Genomic DNA, 13,161 nt, shown 5'->3' with positions numbered 1-13,161 from the left:
CAAAATATTCACCCTATTTTGAATCTCTTCATTCTTGAATTCATCCTCCACAATAGATGCTAAAGTTCAGGTTTGACCAAGTCACTTCTCTGCTAAAAATGAACAAAACATAACAAAACCTCTAAGGGTTCCTGTGTCTTGAGAACAAGATAACGACCTGCTTGGTTTGGTACTTAGAATCTGACCTCCTCTCTTCCTTAGCTTGTTACACATTACTTCCCTTCTCTTATAGTCAACTGTCCTACTTTGTCTTCTTCATATGTAATAATCCATCCCAAATCCATGGCTTTCCTTTACTCCCAGAATGCTCTTCCTCTTTTCCTATACCTCTTAGACTAGTTAGTTTCTTTCCAAGTTATGTTTATATATCACTGTTTATACAATAGGACCTCCTTATTGGTTTATTCTAGTTTAATGTAAACTCCTTGAATTTGGGGCTCAATCCCCCTTAATGCCAGTGACTTCCCTCTGTTGATCATCTCCAATCTATCCTGTATTTCTCTTGTTTGTACACAGCTGTTTGTGCCATTTAGATGGTTTTTGCTGTTGTTCTTTGCTCTTCATTCTCAAAGAGGGTCATGACATCAGCAAGGTGAGGCATGACTTGAAAGAAAATTGGATTTAAGTGAGGGAGCGCTGTGCAAAATCACCAGCCTCACTTTCTTCTCTGGGGTCCAGTGGTCCATCTGGGTCCAGTGGTCAGATATAGATCAAGACAACTGGAGATGGCCCAGGGTGCAGTGGGAGATCTGGGCCTTTTCAAGTTGAGGTCTTTAACAGGTCTCAGTTTGACTGAGGCAACCTTGAGAGCAAAGATTTTCTTTCATGTTCCTTTGCATCCCCAACACTTCGTACAGTGTCTGGCATATAGTAGGCACTTACATTGATTGACTGTTTTGTTTTTATATTTGTATACATAATACTTAGCATATTGTATTGAACACAGTAGGAGCTTAATAACTGCATTTTAGATTGCTTGGGAAATCTATGATGTTCTATTCAGGTATAGGTTCAGACAGATGGTCTCTGAGGTCCCTTATAACCCTGACATTCTGTAACTACGTGAAATAGGACTGGCTTCCTGGAATCAATGACACAGAAGGGTATAATGCTAATTTTTTGTTAAGATTACAAAATTCCCCAAAGTAGCTGAAAGAGCAGGGAGATAATAAAATTGGACAAATTGACAATATAAGAAAAATGATCATAAAAAATCTTGATAACATCTCTGAGCACTCTTTAATCACAGATACTGAACAGGTCTATCCTGAGGAGTGCTGCTCATTTTAATTATTTATTGAGAGTTGATGGTTTATTTGGAAGCAAATGCAATTACATCCTGACACTTTAATTGTGATCCGTTTGCTTTGGTCCCTTGCCACTGCTAAGAGGAAGGTTACCTTCCTATGGAAATCTGGCATTTCTATAATTGGTTTTCTGAGTCTTCTATGAGACTGTAAAGAATCTGTATTATTAAGTGTGCAGACAGAAATCAGTCTTGAAGTATTATGGAGACTGATAGCTAATAATGACAAAATATTCACTTGAAACTTAAACCAGGACACTTTCATTCCTTAAAGGACTGTGTTGCTGGATCTGGGCACCTTCATTCTCTTAATTCATTTAGCATATAAACTTGGTTTTCAAGGAGTTACACTGTAGATCTAGTGATCTTAATCCTTCACAAGTCCGTGGAATCTCAAGGTCAATAGGTAGCTAAAATGTCATCTGGTCCTACATCCTAATTTCGCTAAAGAGGAAAATAACATATAGAGAGGTTTAGTTTCTTGCTGGAGGTCACACACAGTCATAAGTAGCACAGCTGGGATTTAAAGGGAGGTCTTCTTACTTTAAGCCAGCATTCTTTCCCATCTACCATATTGGTCTTGGAAAGTGATCATAAATCCTTGCTTTGATCAAAGATTTCCAGTGATTGGGAATCTACTATTTTCAGAGATGTGTCGTCAAAATTTTCACAGAAGCACAGATTATGAGAGGGGAAAGAGTCCTCAGAAGTCATCTAGTCCCCCCTATACCTAACTAAGAATCCCTTTTACAACACATCTAAATGGCTATACATCCTCTACTCGAAGACCTACATTAAAGAAATCCGCTCCACCTTAGTAGTTTACTAAGGCTTTAAGGAATTCCTATTTTGGAAAAGAAAGTGTGACTTCTATGGTGAACATAATCATTGAATATCTTAATTAAGGCCTATGAAATCTCACAACGACCCTTACCATGGTCACCTGATATAGTGACAAATGTATATCTTTTTCTTGTTTTCTTTCAATTATTAATAAACTTTGTTCCATCCAATAGTTTGTAGCCATTCAATGTTAATATAACATATTTTCTAATGAGGGCTATAATATTATTGATAATAAAATGACTAACATTTATAATCAAGAGAAATAATGTCTGTAAGCATTTCTCCTTCAACTCTAATGCTGCTAAAGTGATTTTTTTTGGATGGGGGAAGGCAGGGCAATTGGGGTTAAGTGACTTGCCCAAGACAGCTAGTAAATGTGTCAAGTGTCTGAGGCTGGATTTGAATTCAGGTGCTCCTGACTCCAGGGCCAGTGCTCTACTCACTGTGCCACCTAGCTGCCCCTAAAATGATTTTCTTTAAGCACGGATCTAAGGATATCACTCCCTCACTCAATGAATGTCAGTGACTCCCTCTTGCCTCTAATTTCAATATAGTCATTTTTCGGTTGTGACCAGCTCTTTGCTACCTGATTTAGGGTTGGTTTTTTTTTTTTTTTTGGCAAAGATACTGGAGGGGTTTGCCATTTTTTCTCCAGCTCATTTTACAGATGAAGAAATGAGTCAAACAGGGTTAAGTGACTTGTCCAGGGTCATATAGCTAGTAAGTGTCTGAGGCTGGATTTGAACTCATAAAGATGAGTCTTCCTGATTCCAAGCCTAGTGCTCTATTCCCTATGCCACCTAGCTGCCCCCATAACAATAACTACATTATTATTCTTATTCTTTGTCAGGCACTATGCTAAGTGCTTTATAATTTTTTATCTCATTATCTCAAACTTTAAGTTTTGAAAAATGACTTAAATCTATTATATCATTTGATCTTCACAACAACCTTGTGAGACGGGCACTTCTTGATTTTAGGTTCGATACTCTATCCACTTACCCACCTAGCTGCTTATAAAGGATCACAATTATTCAACCAATAAGTGACCATTTATTAAATATCAACTATTGTGACAAACTCCATACTGGGTATTGGAGGGGAAAAAGAAAACCAACCTTTCCCTTAGAGAGCTTGTATTCTATGAGAGGAGACAACATATACGCCTCTACCCATCCACATATAAATACACACACTTATACAAGTTAAATATATCCATATATGTAAGTATATGGTAAGTATAAACTAACACACAATGTGTTAAATTCTAGTTCCATTGTATACATTTTATAAGCCTAGATTATATATAGCACATATAGTAAATATACTAAATTGTATTGTTTTACATGTATTTTGCATATAGGTAACATTTATTTGTGTAAATTTGTTCTACACACATATATAATATATGCATGTACACACACATACATATGCAAACATAAAAATATACAAAATTCCAAGTTGATTTTAAAACAAGAAAACTCTAGTAGTTGGGGAGATCAGAAAATGTTTTGTGCAAAAGGTGACAAGTGAACTGAGCTTTGCAGGATAAATAAGGATTCTCAGAGGCAAAGTGAGGAGGGAGAACATTCTAGGCACAAGAGAGAGCTTGTGTCAAGGCATGGATTTGCTGGGGGTAAGGAAGAGCAAGAATTTCAGGATGATTGAAAGGTGGGATATGTGAAGATGAATGATGTATTATATGCCTGGAAAGCTAGACTAGGCTGACTCCAGGTTGTGAAGGGCTTTACATGTCAAGAAAAGAGGTTAGTATTTGTTCCTAGAAGTAATATGAAGACTTTTCGAGCAGGATAGTCTTGTATGCATTTTAGAAAAATTATTTAGGCATCTGTGTGGAGAATATTTTGAAGACACTCAAGACAGAGACACCAATTAGGAGACTTGCAAGAGTCTAGAAGTCTAGAAAGAGGTAATGCATAATTAAGAAAGGTCAATGAATATAAGAGATACTATGGAGGTAGAACTGACAAGACTTGACAACGTGACAAAACCTGGGTATGAGAAGATGAGAGATTGTTATGGTAATTAGGGTGGGACTTCTTCTTTTTTTTTTTTTTTACTGTTTTCTCTTTTGGAATGCTGAGGTAATCAAGTACCTTTGATGAGTTTTGCCCTTCAAATGTAATGGCAAGCAAAGTGGACTTTTTATTCTCTTTGTTTTGGAGTGCTTCTCAGCACTGAGGAATCTTTGGTTGAATCAGGAGTCTTTAATTGCCTGCTTATGGTTGTGAAGCCCTTTGATTCTGAAGAAGTATATATAAATTCAGAGGTTTTGCCTTTGGGGGCACACTCATTGAAAGACTGTTGGTGATGAGACTCTGGGTAGCCATTGAAGCAGCCCCTCCTGGCTTTGAAAACCCAGATGTTGGTTCTTCTCTCTGGTAACTATGTATGTATTGTGATTTGATCAGACAGATAAAAGCCTGTCTGTTGATCTGTTTGTAATTTCTGTTCGTATTTGCTCAGAAGTTCAGGTTGCTGACTTTTCCCCCTGAACTAAGTGAATGGTACATGTATGTTTAATTAAAGTAAGATTGTTAACTCCTTAAAGTTGCTTTCCTTAGAAAAGCAGAACAAAGGACCTGTGGTAGCAGCCCTTCTGTGTGCTCTTGTTGTTGGTTTTTCACCTCCACAACAGCTGCTAGCAACATTGCTATTAGGGGGATATCTTGTCAAAGATGATATGAAGGTTGTTAACCTTGACAACTAGAAGATTCGCAGTACCTTTTACAGAAATAAAGAAGTTCAGAGGATAGGTTACTTTGGGAAGAAAGACAGTGCCTTTTGTTTTGAGACTGAATAGCCTGCCTGGATATCCAGTTTTGGAAAGAAAAATAATTAAATTAGAAATCAATGGTGTAAGAGTTCCAGCTTTCAGTAACAGCTGGCAGTTTTTGCAGAAAGGAAATAGGTAAATTCTCTAAACCACCTGTGAACTGTCATGCCTGGGTCTGAGGTATGTTAGTCCATGTTAGAAATGACACCTATTGTGGCATCTAGGTGGCTCAGTGAGTAGAGCACCGGCCCTGAAGTCAGGAGGACCTGAGTTCAAATGTGACCTCAGACACTTGACATATTTACTAGCTGTGTGACCTTGGGCAAGTCACTTAACCCCAATCGCCCTGCCTTCCTCCCTCTATAAACAAAAAAAGAAATGACACCTATAGATTAGGGCATAGATAGAGTACTGGACTTGGACTCTGGTAGATTCAGTTCAAATTCTTTGACAGTTTTGTGACTATGAGCAAATTACTTAACTCCTCCGAGTCTCAACTCTAACATTTGTAAGATTAAGGTAATAATATGTGTTGTACCTTTGTTTTTTTATGGGGCCTCTGTGAAGCTCCAATTAGAAAATGTGTGCAGTGTGCTTTGAAAATATTCCAGAGTTATATGAATGCCAGTTGTATGGTCCTAGAGGTAAACTTAGTAAATTGATTCTGTGGTAGTCGATGATGTAACCCACCCAAGGCCATCAAAAAGCTCTCTTATTGCCTTCTGTTTCCCAAACGTGTTGTAAGCAACAAAAGGCATCGAATATGGAACACAAATATTTGTATCCTAGTCTCTGTTTTGCCATTTATGAGCTATCTGACCTTGAGAAAGTCACCTAACTACTCACTTTACTCTTGCTAAAATCATGGGGTTGGACTGAATGACCTCTAAGGTCACTTTTGCCTCTAAATACTATGGTCTCCAACCTTTGTCTTTGGCATCTTTTTTCAAATGGATCCAGTGCTTTTGATAATTGCCTAATATCTAGTTCTTCTTGGTCTTCTTGCAGAAGTAGAGATCTGGAGGGCTATGGATGACCTTCATATAGCACCAGAGAGCTGGAACTGCTGTGGTGAAGTGGTACTTCTATGATGGCTTGTTCTGGAAACCTTGCTCTTTTAGTTTGGGCCCAAGTCCACCAAGACAGTACAGAAGATCATTGCAACATATTTGATACAACAAACTACCTATTTATTCTGAGCACCATCATCTATTATTTCATATGAATATTGGTTTTTGTACATATACACGCATGTATGCCTGTAGACATAAATGCAGATATGTGAAAGGTGCACACATACCATGTGCACAACATGGCAATATATTAATATGCACATGTGAATATGTGCACACATGTACACAGGCATACATGCACACATACAGATATTCAACCATGTATATACATACACGTACACACAACCAATACACATATATGCACATATGTATACATATGTATATACATGTGTGTACGTATGTGTGTCTGTATGTATGCACATACATACCTTTATTTTACATAGATAAGCAAATGTTCCCACAGACACATCTGGTAAAATATAAATTTTTTGAGGACAAGTACTGTTTCATTTTTACTTTTATATTCTCTTTTTATGCTTTTTTATACTTTTATATGCACATACAGAGGTTCCCCTGGCTAGACCATAAGTAGGCAAATTTCATTTTCGTATTTCTATTCCTAGTACCTAGCATGGTAATTGATACATGGAAGGTGTTTGATGTATCAGATATGATTTAACCTTGTGGTTGAATATCACATTACCTGTCTCAGTTGCCAAATCACCCCATTGACTACCTAGTCTGAGCTCTCAGTTTTCTTATTTTTATAAACCTGTTTCTGTGCTAAGACTATTTAATGCCATATGTGATGGAGCAAAGAATCAAGACTGACCTTCAAAGACTGGCCTAGAGGTGATTACCAAGACTTTGTAGTTCTCTTTATGATGGCCTCATCCATGCACTTCACTGCAATTTAATTCAAAAATATTTATTGAATATCCACTATGTGCCAGGTACTTTGCTGGGCATTGAGAATATAAAAGTAAAAATGAAACAGTACTTGTCCTCAAAAAATTTATATTTTACCAGATGTGTCTGTGGGAACATTTGCTTATCTATGTAAATGTCAAATATATTAGTGAGATAAAGTGAAATTTTAGGAATGAGGATCTTTAACAATTGAAAGGATCAGGATAGGTATCTCCTAGAAGTAAGCAGGAGCTAAGTCCTGAGAGGAATAGGTGGTTCTTAAAGTAGAGGCAAGAAAGAGAGAACAGAGGGCAGCTCCCAGGCCACTGGGAAGTGGAGTCTTGTGTCTGGCAAACAGCAAGTCAATCAATGTGGCTGGGACCTAGGGTGCATAAAGGAGAATAATGTATGATTAGCCCAGAAAGACAGTGGACAACACTGCAAGGCAGGACTACCGTATGACAACCTTGAGGTAAAAATCTTCGATGTCCATAACATTTCAGGTTGTTATTGTATCTTTTGGTGAGTATTCCTTACTTTTCATTTCTCATGCTTACCAGTGATGATGATGATGGTGATGATGATGGCTGACATTTAAACAATGCATTAAATTTGCAAAGTGCTTTACATACTGTAACCCCGAGAAGTAAGTATTATCATCTGTATTTTTATTTATTTATTTTTTTGGATGAGAAAACTGAAATCGGAGATTAAATGATTTGCCTGTGGTGGGGCAGGTAGTAAGGATCAGAGGAAGGATCTGAACATGCGTCTTCATGATATCAGGTACAGCATTTTATTTACTCTATCATGCTGCTTCTCAAATAAGCGGAAACTGCCTCTTGTAAAAAAGTGTCCAATTATGAATGCCTCTCTGGTCCCAGAGACATAGGATCATAGATTTAGAACAGGCAGGGACCTTTGAGGCCATTTAGTTCAATCCCCTTATTTTACTGATAATGAATTGAGGCTAGAAAGGCTAAATTAATTACCCAGAGTCAGTCAGTTAGGAAAAAAAAAAGTAGTTAATATGTGTCAGGTGCTGTGCTAAGTCCTGGAGATATAAAGAAAAGTAAAATCACTATAGAAGATAGTATACAGGTGAGGTGGGATTTGAACCAATGTTTGCCTCAATTCATATACAAGTAATTCATGTACAAATATTCCTTCCACTGATACCATGCTGCTTCTCAGAAAATGTAGAAGTTTTTTCATATGGAATGTAGAACAAATGTGACTCTCTCTGTGTCCCTGATACTTGCCACAAGGTTCTAACTGAATAGTTACTGGAAAGAAGAAGGGAAAATCTAGGGAAACAGCTTTATATTGCTGCAATAGTCTGTGTAGACCTTTGGCTCAGTTAATCCAAACATTGTCCAAAGGTGGATAAGATCGTGAATTCAATGCCCTTACTGGACATTTAACTTCTTGAAGAGAACAAGTCATTCCATGGCCCAAAATTGTAGCCCCTACTCTGGTCAGCCATCTCACTACCAGTTAGGTGGGAGATGGGGCAGGAAAACATGACTGACTCAGTGCCACCTACTCCTGCAAGAATAACTCTGAATACTTCCCCAATGGATTGTCAGTAAGTCTTCCTTGTTAAAGAACAAACAAACAAAATATCACCCTATTATTCCTGTGGTTTGGCTATTGACCGATTCCTCCATTTAGGATTATCACATATGGAAGCACATTTAAAGTACAAAGTTGTTTTTAAAGGGCATTGCCAATTATGCATAAGCCTTTCATTTCTAAAGAAACCCTTTTCCCTAGATGGTTTCAAAATACAACCTCCAATGCATAATAACGCCCACAGTTAGTGGCTTTGGGTATTATGTCCTGCTGTCAGTCCATTTGTCAAGCCTGCAATTCAATAGCTTTTCCTTGTGAAACTCTCCTCCAGTCAATATTTTATGTGGAGGGTATACATAGGTGGACACACTTATGGCCAATGGAATAGACAGGTAGCTAACTGCTTTGTGAGGTATTAAGAGAATTAAACTAGAAAAGGAAAAAAGTTTGATGCCTGAGAAATACATTCTTTGGCTTAAGAGAGAGAAATGAAACCCCCATGATGCTGTGGTATAAAATAATAATAATAAAAAGCCTAGAATATGGCACTGTATTACAGCGGTTTCCCAAGTGATCAAGCATTCCTGTTGAGAATGATTGAGCCTATCAAGATATAAAAGAGCAGCTGGGGACATTTGAAGTGGCGATTTATATTTCACGAGGCTTTGGACAGGAGACGTGAGCTGCAGTAAGAAGTAGGAAGGGGATGCTTAAGTCGGGCAAGTAAAATGTCAGCCACAAAGGTGGCTCATCAATGCTACTTAATGGGAATCCTGATGCAAAGTTACAAATATTTCAATGGGACAAAGTTCTCATTAATCAGTAATTCAAATCAATGCATAGATTATTTTTGTTTAACATTGATTATGAAATGTATAATTAGTGGGCCTTAAATTGATTTATTTTTGACAGATGTCCAAAGCTCGTAATAAAATGTATGGTATTCTAAAACTAATGCCTGCTCAGTTGACCAGGTTACTCTTTTGAGAAGAAAATAATATCATTTTGGGCTAAGTAACTCATTGTAGGGCTATGAAGGAGGCATGGAAGACTTCATATTGATTTTAATTGATATGTTTTATTTAAGGAAAATTATGTAGATGAACAGATATTTGAAAAAAAAATTTGGTGATAGTATTTGGAATTCCCAATGTGGAAACTCCTTCTATCAATGCAAATTGTCAAACCTTTTAAATTTGTGATCTTAGGGAAAACCTTATGTTGTTTAGAGGTTATGTGACTTGCCCATGGTCACACATCTAATATCAATCAGACAACCAGCCCTTTATTAAGTGCTTAGTATGATCCAGGTACTGTGCTAAGTGCTAGGGATAAAAAGATAAAAGAGATCTCTTCCCTCAAAGAATGTACATTCCAATGGGGTAGACAGCCTGTACCATGTGTAGGTGTATAGAAGATACACAAGAATAAAGCAAGTGAAGGGAGAACTTAAACCCAAGATCTTCCTGTATCTATCCATCATGTTAGGCCCACTCTCATTTAGCAAACATGTGGCCAAAAAAACTGACTTAAAAGTTCTTGGGAGGCCTAGTCTCTGTGGCTTGACATTTAGCATAATCAAAGCTAAGAGACTGGGGAAAAAAGTATTTCTGTTCTAGCAAGATCCAGATAGTATACCTACATTGTTTTATACACACACACACACACCAATAAAAGAATCCAGCACAAAAAATGGATTATTATATAACTACTGTGTTCATTAGATTGTAAGGTCCTTGAGGACAGGAACTATATTTTGCCTCTTTTTGTATTCTCAGCACTTAGCATAGTGCCTGGCACATAGTAGTCACTAAATAATTTTTTGATTAATTGATAACTACCATAAAATGAGCAATTCTTTTTTTCCCCAATATTTGGTCTAATTCTATAATGTCAACAGTATAGAAATCATCCAATGTGGAAACTTCTTTTCCTGATAGGAGGTTCAGTAATTCATTTGTAATTTTTATTCTTAAGGACATTAAGTGATTCATCTATAGTTATACAGGCCGAATGTTTAAAAGGCAAGACCAGCATCTAGGTCCCATCACTCCATTCTTCATCTCTATGAACTTCTTAGGATTCCAAATACCCTGCCACTTTGTATAACTGAATTTCATACCGGGTTAGCTCTTGGGATGGTGTAGTAAATTGAGAACTGGACTTTGAATAACGTGGCCTGATTTTGTCTCTTGTTTTGCCATTCAGTGGGTGATCTTGGAGAAGCAACTTAATTTCTCTGAGATGGTTTTTTCATATGACAATTTGGGATAATAATTTGTGTACCACCTCCTTCCCATGACTGTTTGGGGGATAAATAAAATCACTTAAGAGGAAATACTTCATAAAAACCACAAGTATATAGGTGAATGAACGAATGAAGCATTTATTAAGATACTTTGTGCAAAGTATTGTGCTAAGTACTGGGGATACAAATAAAAAACTAAGACAACCCCTTTTCTCAAGGAGCTCACATTCTAATGGTGGAGAGAAAACTTATGGAAAGTTTCAGCAGCAAGTCAGATAGAAAGGTCCATAGGGTGCAGTGGCAAAACAGACGCTAATGTCTCTTCTTTAATATCATATCTACTAACGAAATTATATCAATTTCTAATATTGAACCATTTGACAGTGCCAAGGACTGTGGTGGCAAGAATTTTCTTTGCTCCTTCTTTAGTAGCTGTGTTTGTAGCACCAGCAGGAGCATCTGCAAGGCTTAAGCTCCTTGGGGATTGCTTTTCAGGATGTTCCTTAGGGAACTGGGATGGAAGTACTGCTATTCCCAAGACTTTTAAGTTCAGTGTCCTGAGCAGTCTCCATCTGAGTCTGAGGTGAGATTGCGATCATGGTGGTGATGGTTTGACTTGCCTGGCACATGCCACCTCCTGTCTTTCCCTTAGGTTGCCTTGCTGGCAACTGGCAGGCAGTTAGTGGGGACAGCTGGCCCTGTCTCCATGGGTATTGCTCCCTCCCCCAAGATGATGGCTATGATGGCTGGACTGGAAGTACAACTGGTGGTCTGGGAGGTACTACTACTCCTATAGCTCCTGTGCCAGAAAAATTCTTGGTGGCAAAGGGTCAGCAGTTGCCAGGTGGTGATGATGAGGGAAGATGGGCCTCCACTCCATGGTTTACTTCCTCAACATTGCCACAGGCACCAGACTAGAAGCACATCCTGTGGCCTATTGGACACCACTGTTTTTAAGGCTCTACAGCTGAGGGTCCTGAGCTTTCTCAACCAGAATGAGAGGAAATAGTTATCGAGGTGTTGGTGGTGGTTTGGCTCACCTACCTGCCTGCCATCCTCTCCTCAGCATGCCTTTCTTCTTCAGCTAGATTGGTCTGCCTGCCCTGTTGGTGGCAGCTGCTTAGCACTTGGTAGGAATTGTTGGTCTCTTGTTTGTACGAGTGGCTTTACCAGATGATAGCTGTGGGGGCTGGGCTGGAAATAAGACCGGTGGGAGGTAATGTCGCTTCCAGGGCTCGTGGGCCTATTATATAATATCTGCAACAATTAGTTTTAATGCCATCCAGGACTAAATAATGCTAATATCTTGCATCCTCTCCTCCTCTGCCCAGTAGTTGGGGGCAAGGTTGGACTTGGATAGGTTATGTGTATATATGCATCCATATATATGTATGTAATTGCATTAAAATCACTTCAATAAAATTTCCTATGTTTCTCTGTTCTTCTCTACCATTGAAGTGTTATATGTATCCTCTCTGATTTGTATTTGATGGTTTTCTGAATGTATCAGATATTGTAATCATTTATGGTAGCTTGCTGCAGAATATTTTATCTTTTGTTATATCTTATTATAATAGCTGATCCATCAGAGGCTTCCACATAAAAGTGAGAAATAATAAAAATAACTGATATTCATAGAATGCTTTAAAATTTGCCAGCTATTTTATGTGCATTATCTAATTTGAGCCTCACAAGTCTGTGAGGTAAGTGTTACAGGTTTTAGGCTGGAAGGGGATACCTTATTTAAATGGAACAGAATAATTGCAAGGGACAATAGTTACTTTATATAGTAAGAATGCGATGAGAAATTCCAGAATTCAAAATGGGCAAAACATAGGGATTCTATTTAGACCCAGATCAATGAAAAGAGAAACAGAAGCAATAATAACATGGGAATATACTACAATCCACTTGGACAGAAGTATGAAATAGATAAATAGTTCAGTAAACAGGACACAGATTTGACAAGGAAGCATCAGCTAATGATGACAGTGAACTTCTGTTGTCTGGTCACCTGTAATAGGTCTGTTTCTCTGCTAAGAGCAGAGTTTTTGATAAATTATAGTTTTAAATTAATGACAATTTCATTCTTTGATATGTCAAAAGAGATGAGAAGAGTTCAATTTTGGAGTTGATTATTTATTATTTATATTTAAATATTATTTATTATAATTTATTTTTATTCATTTTCTTGTTGGAAAAGTAAAAATTATAGGAGCCTCAAGAGGAAGTGACCATTTGACCTTAGAATTTATGACAGAGACATAGAGGAAAACTACATAATATGACATGCATTTTAGATTTTTTTTTAACTTAAATTTCCCTATCTGAACCAGGGTAGATATGGAGTGGCTATACCTATAGTCTGACCCCACTGCGATCAGTAAGGAATATTTGACCTTCTCTG

At 37.7% G+C, this 13,161-nt stretch overlaps 1 long non-coding RNA gene across 1 annotated transcript in view; it reads left to right on the top strand.

Annotated features, from left to right (window-relative positions):
• The window catches only part of LOC118855307, an 80,626-nt gene extending 74,302 nt beyond the window's left edge, over positions 1 to 6,324 (top strand). Inside the window, exon 4 of the long non-coding RNA XR_005010737.1 lies at positions 5,958 to 6,324. This is a non-coding gene — a long non-coding RNA (uncharacterized LOC118855307). The remainder of the gene's footprint in view (positions 1 to 5,957) is intronic.
• Positions 6,325 to 13,161: the final 6,837 nt, after the last annotated feature.

Source organism: Trichosurus vulpecula, chromosome 6 (genome assembly GCF_011100635.1).
Source record: "Trichosurus vulpecula isolate mTriVul1 chromosome 6, mTriVul1.pri, whole genome shotgun sequence".
NCBI classification, from domain to species: domain Eukaryota; kingdom Metazoa; phylum Chordata; class Mammalia; order Diprotodontia; family Phalangeridae; genus Trichosurus; species Trichosurus vulpecula.
This window is presented reverse-complemented; position numbering and strand designations above follow the sequence as displayed.